General features: G+C 32.9%; 2 protein-coding genes across 6 annotated transcripts in view; both read right to left on the reverse strand.

The window, feature by feature from the left end:
* Window positions 1-24,270, reverse strand: part of LOC134839524 (large ribosomal subunit protein uL11-like) — a 359,274-nt gene that overhangs the window by 199,582 nt on the left and 135,422 nt on the right. The window lies entirely within an intron of this gene.
* Window positions 1-24,270, reverse strand: part of LOC134839247 (uncharacterized) — a 38,369-nt gene that overhangs the window by 3,781 nt on the left and 10,318 nt on the right. The window contains exon 1 of one of the 5 annotated variants that reach the window (XM_063854742.1): window positions 11,087-11,193. The exons of 2 other annotated variants lie outside the window; for them this stretch is intronic. The gene's annotated coding sequence lies outside the window, so the exon portion shown is untranslated. Of the gene's footprint in view, window positions 1-6,380; window positions 6,524-6,565; window positions 6,829-11,086; window positions 11,194-24,270 lie in introns of those variants that run through there. 2 more of the 5 variants (XM_063854740.1, XM_063854741.1) reach the window with 2 other exon arrangements.

The following is a 24,270-nucleotide window of genomic DNA, read 5'->3' on the forward strand; positions in this document are numbered from 1 at the left end:
ATGAGTAAATGGTTGTTCTCTGTTCTTATTTTCGAATGGCGAAAAAAAGCCAAAAAAACTCAGGTTGGACGTTTTTCACGATTGGGCAGTTCTCGTTAAATACGATTGATTGGGAAATTGAAGTTTTCACGGAGCCTATAACAAACTTTCTTGGATAAGTGAAGCATAGTCTCACAAACATCGTTCAAACACCTCAATTAGTAAAAGTTTCTGCTAGATGCTGCTTTTTTTTACTATGTACTACACAATAAAAAATATAATTGAAATTTTCAAAAATAGCTTAATTGTACCCGCATCCAAGTTTAGGCGTAAATAATCGATTATAACGGATTATTACGAGGATTTTTTGACAATTATAATCGATTATAATTACCAAAATTAGGTCCTTAAGGGATTTATAATTGTTTATAATCGTGATATTTTCCAAGAGATTATAATCTCTTATAATCGATTATAATTGATTACAGTTCTTACTAAAAACCCTTAAAATCAATTATAATCGATTATAATCGATTATAATATCTCATTTTGCCGAAACTTGAGAGATTATATGAGTAAATGGTTGTTCTCTGTTCTTATTTTCGAATGGCGAAAAAAAGCCAAAAAAAACTCAGGTTGGACGTTTTTCACGATTGGGCAGTTCTAGTTAAATACGATTGATTGGGAAATTGAAGTTTTCACGGATGGCATGGGTGCGAAATTCGAATTATATTTTATGGGTTATTAATTTTGTCTCAGTAAGAAAATCTCTAAAAGAGAGATCTCTTGGACACTTTGGTTCATCTGAACACAAAGTTTTACCACGAAACAAAAGTTTCATAGAGATCCTTTCATATGAAGCGAAAGGTTCTCGCGGTATATGAAAAATAAATTTTCCGAATCAATCATGATACTGAATCAGTTTGCTGATGTTTTGGTGTTTAAAAAAGCTTAAAATATGCATCACAAAACAACCCTTATGGGGAAGAAATGAAAAAAAACTTATAATTTTGAATCAATTGGAAAACTTTTAAAATATTTTTCTCATTTTTTATAGAAACCAATGTCCACAAAAAGCATAAAATATAAGCAATTTAGATGCAACTTCAAAGACAAAAATGGACAAACAAAAGGGATTATAATCAATTATAATCGATTATAATGGATTTTTGTGCAAAACTAACGAATTAGAAATTTGAATAAAAATAATGGATTATAATCAGTTATAATCGATTATAATTTTATCGAAAATTAGACGAATAAAAAATCGATTATAATTGATTATAATTGATTATAGTTGATTATAATTTGATTTGAAATAGAGTGATTATAATCGATTATTAATTGAATAAAATCGATTGTTTCTCAATTTTAGTGAGACTGGTACTAAAATCGTAATATAATCGATTATTAACGCTTGAAACTGGATGTGGGTAACTCGAATAAGTCAAACTATGCAATTAAAAAAGAAAAAGTTACATGTTAATTAAGATATAGTAAATATATATTGTCAATGCAGGTTAAAATTTCCGTTGGGTATCCACTTCACACTTTGCATATTCATTTCAATTGCACTATGGCTATCAAGAATTTTTGGTGTACTTTTTTATATTTTATCTGTCATTATTATATAATTCAGGCTGAAAATGAAAATTATAAATGTAATTTCCTTGGTTAATAGCATAACTAAATTGTGTCCTTGACTTTTTCTACCTATTTCATTGAGTATTGGTTGTTAGCGATAACATTTAACTTGTAATTAACTTTATTATAAGGTGTACTTGGAATCAGAGGCGGTTCTAGGTTTTTCTGGAGGGGCGGGGGTGGACTTTTAAAAAAATTCAAAAATCTTGTCGAGCTTTTTTTCAGGTCAAGTAAATTGATTTTCTGAGCACTCCCAAAACATTAAAAAGGCCCTACTTGGCCAAAATTTCTGGGCCGCAGGCAAATTTTTTGAAAAAACAGGCCAAAAAATTTTGACCAGGATCTCGCGTTTTTTCGGCGCCTACTACCCCTCTCGAAATTAGTATATCTTGGCCCGAAAGGGGGAGGGGGTGTTGAGGGGGGCTCAGGGGTTCGAGCCCTTAACGACCAAATGGGTCCCGCTTTGTACTATTTTGAGATATCCATATTTGGTGAACGGACCCTTGGGCGCCAATATATACTAAATTTGAGGGGGGAGCGCGCGCCGAAAAAACGCGATTTTTTGCTCAACATTTTCCAAAAAGCGCTTAAAACGCCTTTTAGGGCCTGTTTTTCAAATTTCTACCTGCGGCGCAGAAAATTTGATCAAAAAAGGTCTATTTAGTGCTTTGAGAGAGTTCGGAAAATCTATTTGGTCGACCTAACAAAAAAAAGGTCGACAAATGTTTCGAAAACTTTTTAAAAATCCGCCCTCCCTCGAGAAAATCCTAGATCTGCCCTGATTTCCATCTTTTAACACAGTTTTTAATTCGAGATACACATATATTTTCATTCCTTTGTCATCTCACAAAACTTGTTGTCAAAAACAAATTGTTGTTTCAGGGGTGCCAAAGAAATATTTCACAATTTTTCTTGTTTCTGATTGTTTGTTCCTCAATGTATCAGCGTTTTAAAATTGCAAACTTGCTATGAAAAATGCAGGTTATATTTCTTTTTTCGATGCAAAAACAAAATTTAGGCTCAGTATTTCCGCCTCCAAAATCAGCCCAGATTGATTTAGGTAAACTTTAGTAACAATTAACTAACCTATTGTAATTAGGAAAGGGGGTTAGAAAATTAGACGATAAGCAAATTAGACGTGACCAACAAAAACGAATTTAGACGTTAAACCGTTTTTGCAAAACTAGCATTTTAGACGGAAAGCAAAGGGCTAACAAAACCTATTGCTTAAAACAAGTTTTCATAATTACAAAAATAATTTATGATCACATTGCATATCAAAATAATTATCTCAATTGATTTATCAAATGTTAATTTCAAGATTATGTAACATTTTTGAAATGCATAAATTATACAATTGAGGCATGTGAAAAATGCGGAATGTGAAAATTGCGGCATGTGAAAAGTTGATTTGCATTTAAGAAAGCTGAACGAAAGTTAATTGTAATCGGTAAACAAATTTCAGACACGAACGATACAATTACGTCTAAATTCCCATATTTGCAGTTTTGCATCGAAGTCTAAATTCGTTTTTGTTGGTCACGGTTAATTTGCTTTTCGTCTTATTTCCTGGGCCCCGAACTAACTAGTAACATTTTGTTGAAATATTGAATTTGAAATACAACAAATTCTAAGGAAACTTTATGATAGGCATCCGTGTAGCCTCTTTGCTATACATTTCAATAGTCTTATGACTCTAAGAAAATATATTAAGACTTTTCTTCAATTATTTCATCTTCATTATTAGAATGCAAAGTAGAACTGTTCTTTTTTGTTCTCCAGTAATCAGTTAAGAGATTTATAACCTTAACATCATACGTCATTATCTGACTTTCACTCTAAATTACATTTCCAAAGTTCAACAACTAACTACTCAAGTTCTTGCCATCTAAGAAATATCTAACTTAAGTTAACTGTTGTTAAAATGCAGCCAAAGAAAAAAATTGGACATGAAATTACTCACCGACCCTCTTTTATCTCCTAGCGATTAACAAGACATATTTACTTAAATTTCCAAAAAAAAGTTTGAGACTTTTCTGCACTTATTTCAGTTTTTTTTATCAGAGTGAAAAGTAGAACAGCTTCTTGTTTTAGGGTATGATAAGAATTTGGAAAAAAAACATTGACTCGGAGTTGATAGTAGTTAGGCTGTTTCATTGGTTGTTAGTGATGAAAACTAATTTGTAGACAATTTTGTAGACATTTTTAAAAATGTTTGTCCGTTATGCTTTCTGCACTCTTAAATTTTGCAAACCAAACGCAAATTTTGTAAATGTCGGAAGTATTTTAAATCTGAAAATTTTAAAAATATTTGTGTTAGCTCAAGCAATAAAAAAATGTTTGAAACCTTAACTTCATACATCATCTAATTTTCACCCAAAACAAATTTTCAAACTTCAGCACCCATTTCCATTTATTCAAATCTTTGCTACCTAAAAATTCATCTTTCTCAAGTTTACTGACGTTGAAGCGGTTCCAAAGAAAAAAAAATTGATGAAAATTCTCCCCGACCTTTTTGTTTCTCATGATTACCGAGTCGTGTTAAATTCAGTTTGCCGTTAAAAACATCCCCATCCTTAGTGCCATCTTTGATCTTTTTAAAAAAAAAACTACAAAAAATTCCTTGTTTCTTCTAAAACTTTATAAACAGTCAAATTTTTTTGCATCCCAATTTTTTAATTTTTGACTTGTGGAAGTTATTTGGCGTAAAGTTAGTTCTTTGTTTGGCTAACAAATTGGTATTCTGCTTGTTTTTTATTGTTGTTTTTAAATTCATTTGATTTTGTATGGCTTATTCAAAAATTTAGCGCCGTTTTAATTTATTTTTTTTATTTCTAAATTAATCATCATGGTATGAATATTGCAGGTTCCATTTCACTTTTTTAATGCAAAAACTAGACCGAGATATTTAACTTTTCCGCCTATAAAAATCAGCTCCTGTTTGTTTTGATGAAGTATAGTAGATCGCCACTGTGTAGTAAGGAAAGGATAGTTCTGCAAACATCGCGCAAGAATCTCAGTAGGTTTTTTGCATTAAATTTTTTTTTGTAGATTTCCTCGTAAAACTAACTGTAAAGTTGAGGAAACAAGTAAATATTCCCAGCTAGGCACCATGTTTTCAGAAAATGACCGATTGAGAATCTCAAAACAAACTTTTGAGGCATTGAAAACGCCCAGTAAAATTTTAATTACACATTTATTTTAAAAAAAAATTTTCGCCGGGGAAATTTTATGGCGGGCATGTACCTTGCATCCATGACATGACTCCTTTGAAATTTTGAGAGTCTTTTAAAAATTATTTCAGTTTTTTTATCAGAGTGCAAAATAGAAATGTTCGTTTTCTTATTTTATGGTATGATTAGAAGTTAAAAAAATAGGAGATTTAAAACGGAATTGAAAACTGTTTGGCTCTTTGATTGCTATTTAATGATCACAACTATTTTGTAGACAATTTGGTAGTCATTGTAAAAAACATTTTGATTTTTTATGCTTTCTGCAGTCATATAAATTGCAAATTACCCTCATTTTACTGATTGTCGAAAACACTATTGATATGTTTACTATTTTATGTTTGAATTGCTCCATAACTTTAAAAAATTATGCTCAATTTTTCGAGTTACATTATCAGAGTTTGAAGTAGAACTTCTAATCTTCATGTTTTGGTGTGATTAAAAGATGAAAAACTAAAAAGTTAAATTGGAATTGATAGTTGTTAGGCCACTTTTTTCATTTCTAGTGATCACAACTAATTTGTAGACAATAGTAAACCCTTTATAAACTGTTAACAAAAAGGTATCTGAAAAAATCAAAAAATTGTTTAAAATTTAAATCTCTGATTTCTACCCTAAAATCATTTTTAACTATTCACGACCATCTCTAAAAAGATATCTACCTCAAATAAACTGGCGTTGATGGGCCAAAGAAAAATTTTTACATGAAAATGCTACTGGGTCTTCTTTTAATTTTGTTTACTGAGCCATGTTTGCTTCAATTTTTCGTTAAAAACCATCGTTTTTGTCATCTTTGAATATATAAAATACAATTTGTTTGAGTTTGCTTTTGGATTCCAGTTTCATTCATTAACGTGTTAAGATTATTTGGCATAAAATTCATTATATAGTCAGCAAGTAAAAGCATGACTATAAAAAATGTGTTTAAAATTTTTTGCATCCCAGTTTCGTTTGTTGACGTGTAAAGTTTGTTTGAAATAAAGTTATGCGGCCAGCAAGTAGGTTGACTTTCATAGCGATTTTTAATTTGGATCAGCACAGACAGCTCCACAATAATTATCTCAGAAAATAAATAGTTTTCAAATAAAATTTAAAAATTCAACAAAACTGCCCCTGTCAGGGAAAAACTCCAAATATTCCGATTGCCCATTACTATTTCTGAAATACTTTTGAGAAGTCAATTAAGAAAGTTCAAAAATGGGCAATTTCAAACCAACACAATTTTCCAAAAAGTTAAAGGTGAAAATATTTTTATATTTTAGAGGTTTTTTTACCATTCAGATTTCATAAATAGTTATGTTCAAAAATGGTTAGTTGAAAAGTTGAAACTTGTCTGGAATAAAAAAACACCCCGTGAGCAAATATTCCATCATTTTTTCGAAAGTGAAAACAATGAATTTTTTCCAATTCAAAAATAATATTTATAGTTATGTTCAATAAAATTGATTTTTGGACACAACGTTTCCACACGATAAATTTAAGTTGCACGAAAAAAAAATAGAATTGAAAAATGTTACAAAATTTTACCCTGAATTTGACTGCACTTAAGTCTTTCGCCTTCGCAGAAGCAATTAATTGCTCTCAAGCGGGGATGTTTTAGTGATGGGGTTAGAACTAGGTTTTTTCTCGCACAACAGGTAGTTTGAAGAAACTGTTTGAACAAAAAAAAACAAGTATTTATGATTGCGGGTGAAATAATGAATTCAACTTACAACAAAAAAATGAATTCCAACGTTTTGTCAGCTTGATCTTCTGGTGTAATCGGAATCGAACGCGTGACGCAAACGCAATATGCGTTTAATATTCAATGGGGATTGATTTGGATGGTCAATGGCTTAGAACCAGTTGCAACATTCATTTCCGTTATAGAGTTAACCAAAAAACGGATTAGATAAAGAGCGAGAAAATTTTCCCTTTTGGTAGAAAGTAAGTGGAATTTTGTCATCTGACTTCCAATATTTCAACTGTTTTCTAAGACTGTTTTTAGTTAAGCTAGGAGAAAACTTAGATGGTTGAAAACCTTATGTTGCTAGCGGCTCGTTTTTTGAACATTCCTATTTCTGTCAGATAATAACTTATGGCTTACTAGCGCATTCAAAACTCAGATTATTGATATAGTTTGCCATAATTCATTTGATAAACAGAAAACAAGACGAAAAATCAAAACAGAAAAATTTTGGAGAACGGAAGGAAGTATTGGGCTATAAATCAATCGGCTTCGGTCAACAAGCATCTTTAGCCTTCCATATCTATATTTGTGGAATATCAGCCTTTACCTTCAAATTGGGAAACTTCTTGCAACAACGGCCAAAGAGACTACTCATAATCAAAATACAGCCAAACATACTGAATGAATATAAAAATTGATCGCAAAATTTAGGGTGTATACAGCGGAACTTTAATGAAATTTATTATTAAAAACACGGTCTTGTTTTCCCTTGGCACTACAGACAAGGAAAAAACTAATAAGTTTTCTTTTCGTTGAGAATGCAATAAAATACTGGAATGAAAAACGTCATAAATTTCTCAAAGAAAAACTTCAAGATAGCCAGCCAAGATATGGTGCATAATAAACTGGCTCAAGAATAAATTAGATATTAATTCCATGATTAAGTCTGAGTTAAGCGAGATTGCTGTTTTTTTATTACATCTGAGGTACCGCCCAAATTTTTTTGGATTCTCATATTGGTATCCGTCGCATAAACTTCTGTGTATCCGATTAAAAAATTGATGGTTATAAAAATAACAAGACTGCTCGTATCAGGGCGAAGCCTTGAAATTTCCGACTACCTTTTGAGGTCTATGGAGCATTAAAAAGATGAAAAATTTCAAAAAAAATGAAAAAAATAAAAAAAAAATTTTTGAAAAAAAAAAGAAATTTATTTAAAAACAGCCCCCCACACGTCATTTCAAGAACAAAGTGATAGATTTTGCGCCTATTAACAAATCAATTAAGGCATATAAGCTTCCTTGAACCAATTTGGAACGATTTCTAAGACCGATTAAATATCGCTTACGCGTTAATAGCGCGAATTTTATCGCGCGTTAATTGTCCCAAATTGGCCAAAATGGCAATCTTTAAACCCCCATAACTTTACGAAAAATGATCACAGGTAAAATATCTTTTCAAATTCAAGCTCAAGAAAACAATAGCTTTCGAATGATAGAAAAAAATTCCGTCAAAAACGGCTAGTTAAAAAGTCGAAATTTGTCTGAAAAAAAACCCACCCCGTGCACAAATATTCCGTTATATTCGTATCGAAAGTCGGAACAATAACCAACTGACTTTTACTGATATTGGCCCTGAACCTTGTAGCTTAGCAATCCCCTCCTACATATATGTCATCCGGCATGGATCGGCTAAACTTAGATATATATATTTATACATCTTATTTATGTTGATTTATGATATTACCATACATATGGCCGGTTCGCCGACCTTGCGAGACCTTCTCTTAAATGATGACCGAACGAACGGTCAGACCATAAATAAACGCTGGTTAAACTTAGTTGTTTTATATCATTAGAATATCCGTTTATCGATCTATTCGGATTCCAGAATTAGAAGATCATACGTTGAGGTATGACAATATAAATGTGCAGCTAGAATATCGACTCGGGTCGATCTCCTTTCAGCAACCACAAAAACATTACATTCTAAATGTTGAATGAATTGTTTGGAATTTCCCGTTTCAATTTCGCATAAAAATTTGGAGTAGCGAGAGCAAGAAAAGTTCCCGTGACCAATAAATTAAAGGTTTTCCAATACGATGATGTCACACTTGGTCTTGCTGGATGAGTCCAAGTATATCTTAGACGAGTGTTAGCTCCGATAGGCTCCTGCCTCGCCTTATTCCAACATTGATACTTTGTCCTGTTTAAACTTTCTTGGCCTCAGTAGGTATAGACATGAAAGACTGTTTTGAAATTGTTATAATTGAGATCAACTATTTATTTCCAGTCAAAATATAGGTCTGGTCTGTTTGTTTGGAAACTTGAAAGATCATGTATTTTTTGAATACCGTGCAAACATCCGATACCTCAAACATCGGAAAAATTAAAAATTGTGGCAAACATCCTAAAAATAAGCTATAAAAGGGGTAAACAACCGACATTTTTCACACATTAGGGCAAATATCCTACTTCTACCGTTCGCTTGTATTGGCCAAAGTAATAGTGACCGTTGTATTCGCGCCAATGTGTTGCGAACTTGCCAACAGAGGGTAGGACTCTATATAAAAATTAGAGCCGGTATCGCCGTGAAATGGTGACAAGCGCCCAATTGAGTTATGTCTTGGGTTGAAAATTCTAACAGCATATTTTTGCGTAATTATAATATGAGTTCGGATGTTTGATCTATTGGATGTTTCCTCTAGGCCTTACATTTTAAAGGGATAGGTTTTGATTGGTTAAATAAATCCTTTTTATATTGTAAAGCTTTAAAACTTTAAAAAAAGATCATGCAGCAAGAGATTTTCTGCTTGATTTTTGAAATAGCTGCTGTTAAGCGGTGCAGAAAAACAATATTATAATTTTTTTTTGAGTTTTTCAAAAAGTTCAAAAACCAGCAAATTTCAAAAATCTTCTTAAAAATTCATCCATGCAACCCATATGTTGCAAAAAAATTTTATACATTACTCATGCTTTCCGACCTATGTTGCAATTTTTCTTGTTTGAGCCTGGTAGTTAAGTAATTCCAATAAAAATAAGGTTGCTCGTATATCACGGCAAATTTTTGTTTTGAATATTCGACTGCATTTCAAAGCCAATTAAAAAGTTTTTTTGATTGAACAATTCACAAAAAAAAATGAAAACAAACAACTTTCTATACTATATTTCTTCATTTTACCCAATCCCAATCGCTATGTCAAGTACAAAAGGTTTATTTACGGTCTCGTATTGTTTTCATAACAGTAAACGTCTGGCCTCAATTCAGTTTCGAACTCTTTAAACTGCCGTTTTTGCTTGTTATAAAAACGAAATTTATTGCGCGGTAATTGTCCCGAAGTGGCCAAATTAGTAATTTTCAATTCCCATCAACGTATGCGAAACAATATTACAGGAGATTTTTTTAACTTGAGCTTCAAGTAGCAATATCTTCTAGATGGTGTAGAAAAATTTCCGACATAAACTCTAAAACAAAAAGTCAAAAATTGTCTGAATAAAAAAACCATTTCAAGGATAAATATTTCCCGCTTTTTCAAAAATTGGAAAAATTATGAATCAAATGGAACGTCAAATAAATATCTATGAGAAAGAAATCTTTGTAGCAGATTCTACGTAAAAAATTTTTTTCTTCGTTTTGCAAAAGCATTCAAGGTTTCAACGTCATGCCAGAAATTTTGCTTAAAGATGTAAGCAACTTGAAACAATAACGAATTTTATAATTGTTTAAAACATTTTTAAGGCTGTTTTACGTTTTTATTTGCTAAGATGGTAGAAAAACAAGCAATTCATCTTCATCAAAAAAAAATGTTTTACTCATATTACATGTAACGAAAACAAACTTATTTTTTATTCAAAAATGGTTCACAACATTTTAGTAGTTGCTTCAAATGATTTTGGACGCCTGCAGTTTTAAGTGAGATTTGAAATCAATATTTGTTCCCATTTCCAACAAACCTTTTTCGATCCAATTAATTTGAAAAATTGAGGAGTTACGCCGAACGGTGACTTGTTTTCGAGTCTGTTTTGTCTAACTCAGAAAAAATTCGCTCACAGAGGTTCATCAAGCCGGTTATCTTTTTAAATTCGTTCCAGTTCGATTTCAATTCTACAAAAAGATTCAGACAGATTTCCTTTTTGAAAACTAGGGAAATTGTTGAGTAATTATAGTTGTTGAGGAAATGCGGTAAAACGTGGTATATCCTTGTGAATATATAACAAACTAAGGTAGGTTTGGACTCAAATGCAACCAGTATCTTGTGTTTAAAGTCTTTTAACCCTTTTTTCATGAATACCTTTGCCTCAATATCCCATTAATGTTATGGGAAAGGCAACACCCCTTGAAAACACAGTTTTTTATCCTAAATATACTTTTAAAAAGTGTTCAAAAAAGTTTTCTTTAATCAAAAAAGTATAATCATTGTTTCGTCGTAAAACTCACACGAGTTTGAAAAGTCGGAATGGCTCACGATTGAAAACTTCGACATAAATTTAATTCCCGCGGGCCAAAAACCCCGGTTTACACCATTGATTAAATCATAGCTTAATCATAATTTAATTGAGCTTACCTGCAATAATCAGGCGCGACAAAGGCTTAAAACTTCGATGCAGAAGGGCGACAGTACTACTCGAAAATGAAGCAAATTTTGTTTAACTTCGCTAAAAAACTTATTTCAATGCAAGTAAAAAAAGTAACTCAATAGAAGTACTGTGAAATACAAACACATTTTGTTTTTACTATGACCAGAAAGTAGAATAATCGATAATTGGGTTTGTCTTCCTTTGAAAGCTCTAGCAATCGCTTCGTGGCTTATCAAACATACGCGATGAAATAGTTTTACCCTGACTTAGTTCACGCTCAATTCCCAATTCATTGCCATCAAAGCATAAGAACAGTAGCCCGTCGTAATCAAGAATTTTCAGCGAGGATAACTACGGGAGAAATGAAAGTTAGGCTGAAGTGCTAGCTAGGTCAGAGGAATTAATAAACTCGGGTCTCTGTTTTATGGATTTCAGAAGCCTTTTTATTGCGCTGCTGTGAAATTCACATTTCATCTGCCTCTGTTGAATAAAATCGAGGACTGCAATTTAAAGTGAAAAAAAGTAGTAGAACGGTTCCTAGAGAGATCTTTTCATTCTTAATAACAATCAGAATAAAACGGAAATGATTTTTTTCAGTAGGTAACCAATAACGAGTTCAAGACCATCTCGAGCTGCGAAGTTTGTTTGAATAGCGCCAGGTATGCTGGCTGATTGATTTTTGTTTGTTTGCTTGTTTCTTTTCTTCTGATCGCAGAAAGCAATCAACCTTACGGGCAAACTGCAGCATTTTTACGATTTTTTCATTATCAATTTAAAAACTGAAGTCTGACTCAAAATAGTTCTTGATACGCTACATGCACGATGTTTTACTCTGGAGTGAAATGATGGTAGACCTAAGTCTCTAAAACAAGGAAATGCTGAGAATTAGATTATATTACTGTTACATCTTTGAACTAAAAGATTATAGGTACACCAAAAGGTAGTCATAATATGACCCAAATCATTCATCCGTTGTAAAAAAACTGTTGTTCTATTTTTGCATGCAGCAAAAGTTTACTTTGTAGTGACCGGCTTCAAAAATGATACTGCGTTCAAAATGGCAACGGTTGCATGCGGGCTTGGAACGTTAAAAACTATAGTATTTTTGGCGTAGAACAACGTCCTATTTTAACTAAAATAAATAGTCGACAGCAGGAGTCTGACAACAAGTAATGCAGCAGCAGCCTGCGAAAACTCATTTTTTGTTTTGTAGGGTAGTGGTCTTGGCGGAGCCACTCCCACAATCGAATTTACCACCCCCCCCCCCCCACAAAAAAAATAATCTCCACCCCTCGTCAATCAGCGTCAAGATTTCGTTACATTTGGCTGGTAAATTTCAATTACAACTAAAAAGAGTATAAGAAATCGGGAAGGTAGCAATTTTCATGTGAGCCGAATAGCATGCCCAACTGGATGCTTCCTTTTTGATTTAATTCAATGCCGTCTGTGATTTCAAACGCATTTTTAGCAATTAACCAGCCATGCTAGTGATTTGAGGTTCTTTAACAAAAAGAGAAGCTTAAGTCAAAGACATAATGTACGTCAACTCTCCCAGTGGTAGCAAGTATTTGGTCCAAGCCCTTACAGATTGGATGGGTCTTGTCAGTATTTACGCGGCACTCAGGATTGTTGTTGGATAATAAAAAGTTTTTTACCCCATCGTTTTTTTTTTGCTGCAGAAATTTATTGCACTCATAAGTTACATGTGTCCAAAATTAATTGCCGCATGCTTATAGGCCGGTCCGCGAAAAAACTATCCTTGGTCAATTTCTAGCGGAAAGTGTGATAAATTGTTTACAGTATATATAGTTAAACTATATATACCACCACTTGAAAAACCCAGTCTGGGAGACCATCGTTAGGCAAATTATGCATTTTTCAGACGTCTATGGCTTAAATTAACTGGATCCTTGAAGTCTTCAATTTTCGTTGAGAGGATTTTACTATTGCTTCTAACACGCCATTGGCGCCAATCCAGACAAATAAGAAGGTATATAAAAAAAGAAAAGAGTTTTTGTATGCGTTACCGAAATCCTCCTAACACAATAACTGTACGGCTGTGAACTTTAGCATGAATCCGCATATGACCAAGAGGAGTGCTATTGGCCGTCTTTTAAATCTTGATCAATTTTTATGAAAAAAAAAGATAGAGGGGTAAAAACTGGAACTTAATTAATAATTAGTTTGCAGATTGATTAAGTTGAAAAGATAGTTAGAATTCTCAAGCACTGTGTTGAGTGGCTCTTTGGCTCTTTTCCACTTCCCCTCGTTTCTTCTTTTCAAATTTTCAAATTTTTTCGTTGTCTTAGGTATTATAACGGCTGAATGTGTGATCATACGAAGTAAGGTATGAAGAGCAAATGTGTTCACAATAACTAGCATTAAACGCACCTCCGGTGCTTGGAATTTTCAACAACACATAAAAAACCGTAAACATTGGAAATGAAATTTGCATCACTTGAGTGTACAAATTGCATCACTTGAGTTGCAGGGTTGTTAATTTCAAAATTTGTATAAAAAAACTTATTGAATTTTTTTAATTCAAATTTTTAGAAACCATAAAGTTTTTTATATCTGTTCTTTGAAAAATTTTAAAATTAATTAAGAAAAATCACATCTCGGAATGTAAAAGCAATTGGGCACATGTAAATGGACGCAAGATTTACAACTCCTGAGAGAGCTCTAACAGAACACAACTACAGTTTGAAAAACCAAAAAAAAACTACCGAACGATTTGAGCAGTCAAAATTGGATGAATTATTCGCAATCTATGAGAGTACTCTTACAGCCCCCAACTACAGGGGGCCAGCAATTTCAAAAGTTTTTTAAAAAAAAGTTAAATTTAAGTTTTCTGAAATTTTTTTAAAAAAAAAATAACAGTCGTGATATCTGGAAAAACTACAAAGACTTGAGCAGTCACATTTGGAGGCAAGATTCGCAACCCCTGAGACCTTGAGCGTACTCTGACAGCACCCCAAACACAGGGTTGCGAAATTCAATTTAAGAAATAAAATTAAATTTGGGTTTTCTGAAAACTTTAAAAAAAAAAAAAAAATCACAAAAAACGACATATCTCGAATTCTACAAGGGTTTTAGCAGTCATTATTGGAGGCAAAAATCACAACTACTGGGAGTACTCTGACAAAGTCTCGCTATAGAGGTGGTAACTTAAAATTTTGTGAAATTTTTTATATCTAAGTTCTTTGAAAAATCTTGAAAAAATCCTAAAAGACATCACATTTCGAAAACTACAAGGATTCGAGCAGTCTCTTTCAGAACCAAGATTTGCAAACCCTGAGAGTATCCTCACCGTTTCCATTAAAGGGATTCAGATCTTCAAAGTTTTTGTATTTTTTTAAATTTTTTTTTCATATTTACAAAAAAAAAACTTTTTTTTATCTAAGTTTTTAGAAAAGTTTTGAAAAAATCAATAAAAATGTCAGATCTCAAAAACTACAAGAATTTGAGACGTGAAACGCAGCCACTGAGAGTACCTTGACAGCACCCAACTACAGGGTTGTTAATTTCAAGTTTTCAAAAACTTCAGAAATTAAGTTTTCTAGAAATTTTTGAAAAATCTCGAAAATTGCCTATCTCGTAACTAATAGGAATATGTTATCCATATATGGAGGCCAGAATCTCAAAAGCTGGGAAAACCCTGACAGCATCCCACTATTGGGTTGCTAATTTTAAACTCGATGAAATAAACTGGAAAATCGAAAAAAATCTTAACCATTGCAATGTACGATATAGCTTAAGCGTGCAATTTTTTTTTTATTAAACATGCAAAAATAATACGTTGAAAAGGCTTAAGCATGGCGAGATAGTAAAGTCCGCATTCAAATATATAATAGATAGATAGATAGAGAGATGACAAGAAATTTCAATAAACCATTTGGAAATTGGTTGAAAAACGAGACTTACTTTTGTAACTGTAACAGTTAAACTGAACTTCGAAATACATAATTAATCCAGAGTCACACGAGAGCACATTAGGTTTGATAAGCTCATCGACTTTAGATGAACACGAAGACTTGTAATTGCACCTTATACGAACCAGCAGATACAAATTGTCAAATTCAGGTCAAAACCTTGAAAATGTGTTAGCTGGCACTGAAGAGAGAGAGAAAAGTAAGGCGCTCACCGAGAAGACACCTCAGAAGTTATTAGTTCCACACAATTGTTAGTGCACAGAGGCCATCCCAAATTAAGCTTCGGTGGGTATCCGGAGCAAACATGACGAATAACTTGCTCTGCCATATGAGGCACTTACATACTGAGGTCGAGAACTTTCTGGGTCCGGACAGAAACCAGAAAAGGCTACCTCTCCTTGGTCAGCGCAGCCAAATTTAGTGCCTTGACAAAAAAAATTGACAGCAAGATTAAGTAAGTTGAAAAAACTTGCAAGTACGTTAAAATGACTTACTGGAAAGTAACTTACGGAAAGATTTCTCAGATACTGAGTTTTCCAAACGTGGTAGAAAGTTGAAGTAACTTCTTAATAAAAAAAGGCAACTCACTAGTATGGGAAAACTATTTTCTAGAAAGTGCACAGCCGTAGAAGTAGTGATAGGTAAAAAAAAATCAATAAGTTACCTCTAGACAGAACAGGAGTCGAAAATAGAAGCAAAGTTATGATGATCTGTGATATCGCGGAATAGTTCATTCTGAGGTCAGTTGCGCTGTTTCGTTTTTCAGTTTTGTACTTTGCATCGAGTTGTGCATACTTTTCTATTAAAGGAGAATTAAGTTGTCTTGTCATTCTTCAGACGCTAATTTCCCAGCGGTTATTACAGTTTTCTACTGCTGACGAATGAAATTTGAATATAAAGAGCGGGGCTCAAAAACACAAAACATACTCGAGGTCACAAGCACCAATAGTAACCCTGATGAGGTTGCAGTTGAAACATCGTTATATAGTACGAACTTTTAGTCCTTCGTCTTAATCTTCAATTTCGTCGTTGATTAAAAATTTCTACAAATATTCATTCATGTATTCTTATTTAGCTGTAAATTGTTTCCGAATAAATTTTTCAACTCGAAGATTTTTTTTCATAGTATCCAGAAAACCATTCTACATGAATCAGAAACATTTTTTTCATACAAAGAGATCTAAGTAAACTAGGATTTGAACAGTCACATTTGGAGGCAAGATTTGCAACTCCTTGGAGTACCCTGACAGCACCTAACTACAGGGTTGGGAATTTCAAATTTTGAAAAATAATTAACTTAAGTTTTCTGAAATTTTTTGACAAAATCACAAAACGCGTCATAACTCGAAAACTACAAAAAAAACTACAAGGATTTGTGCAGTCATAATTGGAGGCAAGATTCGCAATCTTTAATGGTACTGACAGCACCCAACTACAGGGTTGGGAACTGCAAGTTTTTTAAATTATTTTGTAAATTGAGTTTTTCTGGAAATTTTTGAAAAAATCACCAAAATCGTCTTATCTCGTTAACTAAAAAAATTTTAGCCATTAAAAAATGAAGGCCAACTTTGCAACCTCTTGGTGAATCCGGACAGCATCCCAATATTGGGCTGATTATTTTAAACTCGGTGAAATAACCACTAAAATCAAATTGGAAAATCGAAAAAAAAATCTTAATCATTGCAATATACGATATAGCTTAAACATGCAAAAATAATACGTTGAAAAAGCTTAAACATGGCGAGATAGTGAAGTCCGCATTTAAATATATAATAGATTAGTTTGTTCACCATGCAAAATATCAATATATTCTGACAATTTAAAAATTGTTTTTCAAAACTGAAATTCAAATGTCGGGGGGGGGGGGGGCAGTGGGAAAGAGCCGGCTATTTCTATTCGTTCTTTTTTGTTTTCAACTGAACCTTCGTATTGTTCCGACTTTCGAAGAACGTGACAGAATATTTGTGCTTCGGGTGTTTGTTTCTCCAAGCAAACTTTGACTTTTGAACTAGCCATTTTTGAAGGAATTTTTTTATATCACCCGAAAACTTTTGTTGTCTTGTGCTCAAATTTTTAAAAATATTTTACCTCCGATACTTTTCCTTACTGCTATGGGGGTCTCGACATAACCAATTTGACCAATTTGGGATAATTAACGCGCGATATCTTTTGTGCTATTAACGCGTCCGCGGAGATTTAATCCCTTTATAAATCGTTACAAATTGAAATGATGCATGCTATTTGATCTATTTAACACTTAGCTATCAACTAAATGTAAAATGTTGTACTTATCAGAGCGTGTTGAGGGATCTTTTTCGCAAAAAATATCGAAAAAAAATAGTCAGTTTTTTTTGAAAATTTCATCAATTCTTTCTAAACAGAACGTAGACTTTAAAGGGCTGTCAGAACATTCAGGGTTTCGCAGTCTTGTTATCAACGTCACTGATAAGTGATAAGTCCAAATGCACTAAAATTCAGATAAATGTTGGACCTAATAATAATAAAACTTTCAGGTTGAGCAGAAAATCATTATAGATAGCTTATTAGCGTAGTCAAAACATCATTTTCTCCCCTTCTTTTATGACTCATTTTTTTGCTAAATGCGCTGTTTAAAATCGTTCCGTTCAATCTTTGTCACGATGCACAAACTACAACTAGTTACAGCCCGTTGAATATGCCTACTTTTTTGAATCTGCCTACTTTTCCAAGAACTGCGCAGCTAGTTAGCCTACACGGTTTTTTGAAATATTGCAAAACGCACTAAATGTGAGAAGGGAAATTACAAAATTTTTGTCAAACACTATCAAAAACGCAAGATCTCTGAGGAGACTTTCAGTCGAAGTTTTTTCTTACTTCAATAGAAAAATATTCAATTAACGAAAACCATCAAAAACAAAATAAATTCATTTAAAAGGTCAATGACAATTTCTCACTCTGCGAAAAACCGATGATATTTCATACACTTCGGAAATAATTGAAAGAGAAAATTTTGCATCCCAAAGTGCTTCACAAACTGCTTTCAAAATTTTCTGGTTGTCAGAATATTGAAATTTTTTTTCGAACTTCATCTGAAAGCATCGAAATAACATAATAAATAGTTTATTTTATCGACTTTTTTTATCGACTTTTTTACAGCTTGATCAAATTGATGCTACCCCTCCCCTATTACCTATAAAGATCCTATTTCAACAGATCCATAAAGTATATCTGAGAAACAAAAGAGGCTCGCGGATTCCACGTAAATATTTGCAAACACTTGTTTTTTGCTACCTTGGCCTGTGTTCAAAAGTTGTATAATTTTTTTCCATCTTCATTAGATAATGCTTTTAGTTTCAACGCTGGGTTCTTGTTGTTTTTTCTCTATTCATTTTCTGATTGAACCTGAACTGCATCCCACAATTTTTATTGACATGATCTCTATCAAAGACGGTTTCTTCGGACCGAAAGCTATCTTGGTTTACAGTTTTTCATAAAACAATTTTTGAACCAACAAATTGTAGAAAATGAACACTATATTAAAATTTTGCCCACAGATATCTTTGAAAAATATCTCGCTCATTTACAGTTGTTTTTTTGTTTGAAGCTTCGATCAAATTATCTATTCACGAGAAAACCTCAATGGCAAATCGCAGATTATCAAAGAAATTTAAGTTATCTGCCGTTTAGGAAAAATGAATTTACTTAATTCGCCGATGAGGGTTTTGTTTAGTGCGTCCAGTGGTTCGAGGAATTTGATTGGTAATTTTTATCTGTATATCGTAATGTTCCATGTTTTCTACGAGAATGGTATTTGTCAATTCATCTTCTCCGTAGGAGTTTTCGGACTGCAGAGCAATTTCAGCTGAAGTTCCCCAAAATTGTTCTAAATTTCTCTGTTCCTTGTTTACCGTTTAATAATTTATGATTTTGGAATGTGACATTAGTTTCTGACAATACCGGTAGAGATATTTCCCTAGTTTTAATAAAATTTCTTTTTGGGAGTGAATTCTAGAACAAAAAAACCTTTGCTTTTGGTGGCGACGAATATGATTGACTTAGATCAATTTCCTTAACTGTTAAGTTAAAAGTTTTTTTGTTCCGACCATTGAACCGGGGAGGAAGTTTGTATTCGCGTGTTTTTTTTTCTAATTTTTCAACTTTTTGTTTTCCAGGCAACATCACGTAAAATAGTCGTCAGACAGTGTCGAATAATATATAATATTAAACCCTTTACATTTTTTCTCAGTGTCGAGAAAGATATATTTGATTTTTTTAATCATTTATTCTAACTAGCAAGCCCGCCTCCAATAATGAATTGGCTCGCAAAAAAATTAGTTTTTGTTCTGATCAAGCTATCCAAGCAATGAAACTTAGAACAATTTCAAGTTGAGCCATATCGTTAATTGGTTTGAAAAACTTTTTTTATAGAACGACTCAGTTCCCAAAAACTGGGAACAAGCACACTATTCGAGCTATAAAATTTTGAAATAATTCAAATATTTCATGAAGCAAATCGACTGGCGAAATTTTAGGTTTTTTATGGAAGCTACTAAAGCACAGAAAAGAAACATTTTAATATTTCAAAACAATTTACAGACTGAATCAATTCGCGAAAAAAAATTAAGTTGTTCGAAACAAGCTTTTTCAGCTAGAAATTCTATAACAATTCAAGTTATTTTATAAACCAAATCAGTTTGTGAAAAACTTAAAGTATTCTAAGCAAGCTATTCATATGAAAATTTGCTGTTTTCAAGTTATTTCGTAGACCAAATTCGTTTGGGAAAAATTTAGGTTTATCTGAGGAAGCTTCTAAAGCTATGATACTTTGAATTTTTCCAAGTCAATTATTCGACCGAATTGTTTTGCAAAAAACTTAAGTTTATCTAAGCGAGCTATAAAAGCCCTGAAACTTTTGCATATTTCAAGTTAATCAAAAGATCAAATCAGTTTGCGAAAAGCTTAATGACAAAATCTTTGCGACATTTTCATAAAACGATTCGGTCTATGAGTTAATTTGAAACATTTCAACGGGTTTCTGAGCACGCTATTCATGCGATGAAACTTTGAAAAAAGCCATGTCGTTTCATAGAGCAAATCGAATGGGAAAAAGTTTCAATTTTTCTAAACAAGCTATTGAAGCTCTGAAACTTTGAAATTTTGAAATTATTTTATAGATAAAATCGGTTCGCGAAATGTTAAAATTTTTGTAAGCAAGCTATTCATGCAAAAAAATTTGAAATAATTCAAAGTATTTTCTAGACCAAGTCGTTTTGCGAAACGGTTAAGTTCTTCTAAGCAAGCAATTAAAACTCTGAAACTTTGAAACGGTTCAAACTTTTCAAATGCAAATTGATTTGCGAAAAATCTGCATAAAAAGGTTTGCAAAAAGTTCTGCTTAAAATGATTCGGTCTACAAAATAGCTTGAAATTTTTAAGTTTTTCTTAGCACGCTACTCATGCTTTCAAGTTGTTTCATAGCGAAAATCGACTAGTGAGAAATTTCTTTTTTTCTAAGCAAGCTATTGAGGCAATGAAACTTTGAATTATCACAAATTAACTTAAGTTTTCGCAGAGCAATTTCATTGGCCAAAAGATTTTTTTTCTACGCAAGCTTTGCCAGCGATGAAGCTTTGAAATATTTCAAAAAAGTTCATAGCGCAAATCGGTTTGAAAACAGCTAGTTTTTCTAGCAAGGAGGTTGCTGTTTTTAGTTGGTACGGTTTAGAATAAAATCAATCTTAGAAGGCAAAATTTCCGAAAAAATGGACAAGCATTGTCTAGCCTTGAAAATGAATTGAGTTCATCCTGTCGAAAGAATTAAATTTTTATCAAAATTATTTGTAGAATATTCCAGACTTGAGAAAATTTGAAATTTTGCGAACATTTTTGGCCTTCTCTTAAACATTGAGCCTAAAAATTTTTTAAACGTTGCATTCGATAAAGCTAGGACATTGCGTTCAATTGATTTTTGCGTCCATAGTGCATTCCGATTTTCATTTAATATATAAGAAGGTTTCGAGCGAATAAAGCGTGCAAGCAGGCTTATAATTGTCTTTTTTTACGAGAAAGATACGCCTATTTAAGCTCTGAAAACTTGAATTTTCTTTATTTAAATTAGTTATTTAAGTTTTTTTGCGACATTTTGTGATTCAAAAATCAGAAAATTTTGTAAATCAATTGGAAAATTCTCGAAAATTTATTTCTCATTTTTTAAACAATTTTGTTGTTTCTCTAGTCATTTTTCAAGTATAACAGTTGTTCATTATGCCAATTTCGCTAAGATTGTTGAATATGCTTACATTTTAGTCTTTCGTTCAATCTATTTAACAAAAAATGCACAAAAACAATCGATATTCATTTGAAGAAAAATGCTTTCTTTTTTTTGTCAAGAATATGGTCGGAATTGCACAGCAACCGGCTGTCTTTGTTCTAGACCGGATTTTGTCGAAAGATTTTTTTTTTGTCAATTCCTTGTTCCAATTTTTTTTAATTTGACCGTTTCAGATTCGATCCGTGGTTCTCGCTAACACCGGTAGTTGTGGATAGTATCGTTTTGTCGGATTCTAAGCTCTCGCATATGTTATGCTCTTATAGATGAAATAATTGAGTCGCCAAAAAAGAGGCAGCACGGAACTTGGCATGCTATAACGGTAAATTTAATGTTCCACAAGAACGACTTGTTCGTAAACTCTTTATTCAACTAGTGACCGATTGCACAACGCTATACATTCATAAAACGTACAAGGTCAACCGACTAACCTTAATCGCTCAACGCAGTGAGCTTATATATAAAAATGGCGTTTGCCAATCCGGACCGGATGACACTACCTTTGTTCCGTCTACTTAACTACTAAAAGACTAAATTTATTGTAAGACTATATCTACTTAAACTACAAGATAACAGAAGTTAAGAACTAAATAAGTAAATTAGTTCCAGAGTTAAAAAGTTAAGTATGACATACAACCCTCCAACGCAGTGATAGACACCATAGTCACACATGACCTGTTGGAAAGATAATTTTATTTAATTAACTTAAAAGCAGATCATAACAGGCGCTAAGGTTATCTCTAGAAAACATTCGCGGGTGCGTCAGGGTCGCAGAAAGCAATAGTTTGCGTAAAACTAATACAGTACCCGAGTTTCAAAAAAGTCTGAGCAATCAAACTCTTTTTGAATTTCGGGTACGTAGCTGGTCATCTTTTCAGTTCGGAAACTTTCACCAAGCTCTCGCTTTTACAACTATCAGGGTAACAGTCATATTTATTGACAGTAGGGGTATAGGGGTGAGGTGTCTCCACTAAAAATTCGACACTCTCGCCACCCCCTTGGTAGTAGTTGATGACATCCACTTTTGGCCGTCTGACCTTAAATTGTTCTAAACTAAGCTTCGGCACCAATAAAACGGACAATAAGAGCTCTAGTAAAACGATTTTTTTAAAAATTGTTTGCGGGCGCAGAAGCTTTTATCCAAATGGAATCTTTTTAGTGTTTGAGGAGAGCTCAGAAAATCAATGCACACTAACGAGAAAAACCTAGAACCTCTCCTTCTTGTTGACGCCGAATATCTTGGTTTCTTAAGTTTAGTCAAATAATAACGTTAATCATAGCTGTTAAGATTAATGATTTGAAAAGAATTTTTTCAAGATTTTTTTTTGTCAAGAATTAAATTTCGACTGTTAAGAACAATTCAAAAACAAAATTACAACTCACTTTTTTCTAATCGTGTAGGCCATTGATGTGACATAACAGCAGATTTCAGTATAATTTATTCTTACAAATGATCGTCGATGCCTTTGAGCGGGACAGAATGACATGGCGGAGATATTTTTGGCAAGAGCGACAACAAATAAGTATGCTTTGCATGGTAGCAATCTTCTGACCGGCTGGTATCACCACTGCACTTATATTTCTTGTAAAAAGAACTAAGCAACAGAAAATTTATTCAACTGCCATGTAACAATCAGAGCTCCATACTTTGTTTTGCAACTCATGGCCTCAAAATGCGTCACGATATGGTCTTAAATTACATATTACAATTTAAGCTTGTAGGTTGAGTTACATTTTTTGTTGTCAGGTAGAGTTATTTAGTTGCCGTAACGAATTAGAATTAGCATTTCAAATGAAATTTGAACCGAATGTCTACATGCAAAATTGTTAAAAATAAAAAAATTACTTCCAGACAATCGACAATAGGTAATTCCAGTGGATCTTGTTAAGTACTCGTTATAATGTTCATAGTTTATAATATGCTCAACCATTGATTTTTTTATTATAAAATGGTACATCGTTACTAGGTACCATTAGATGGAATGGGAGGGGTCATAGTAAACAAGATTCAAGAGTATAATTGTTGACTACAAAAACACAAAAATTTTGCATGGTAATTTTAGGAAAAAACAAAACTAGCAAAAATATGGCTGGATTTTTTAAAGTTTCTTTTGATAAATCCAAAATAAGTTTTTTGATACCAAGGCCAACTCCCCAATTCAAAACATAAAAATATAATAGCGGATTTCAAACTTACTGTTCTCCAAACACGACTAACTGAGTTTGACGCCTGGCCATCTTATCAAACCAATCCGACGACAATTCCTCCATGTAACCAATTATGTTGTCAAAAATAAGATGCAAAAACAAAATTATTCAGATGGAAAGCTACGGTCAAATTAACCAAATGAGACTTCATTTTCCCCCAATGAATTTGAACCTCTCCCCTCTCCCAAATAAATATCTTCTACTTCACAGAGCAATTTGGTTTTAAATTTTCAGCGCCGTGCTGATCATTCAATTCTGATTGGCTTTAAATTCTAACTTGAAAACAAATAGATCTCCCCCCCCCCCCCTAAAATGCTTTAGGCTGGATGATGTCAACTTGATCCCATTTTTTCGATAAGGACAATTGAGTATCTCGTGTCACTCTCCTTCTGAATGTCTTTATCTCTTAACCACTGATGGCTACTTCTTATTGGTACCTTAAAACACTATCTTTTTTGAACTACCCCGAAATTAGACAAATAAGATTTCCATGCACAGCTAGCACGATACTTTGGATTTAAACCCATTGTTGATATGCAGTGAAGAACAATTTGATCTGGACCAGTGAATTTGATTTCATTCATGCATTGCTCTCGGAGAAATATATGACATGTGTTTGTTTTAAGATGTCTTCAGGAAAGCTAATAGAATAAAAAGTTATTCAGCCATTCCGTCGAGGTTTAACTTACGAATGTTATTAAGAATAAACTTCTGTGTTGGAAAA

Source organism: Symsagittifera roscoffensis, chromosome 2 (assembly GCF_963678635.1).
Source record: "Symsagittifera roscoffensis chromosome 2, txSymRosc1.1, whole genome shotgun sequence".
NCBI lineage: Eukaryota > Metazoa > Xenacoelomorpha > Acoela > Convolutidae > Symsagittifera > Symsagittifera roscoffensis.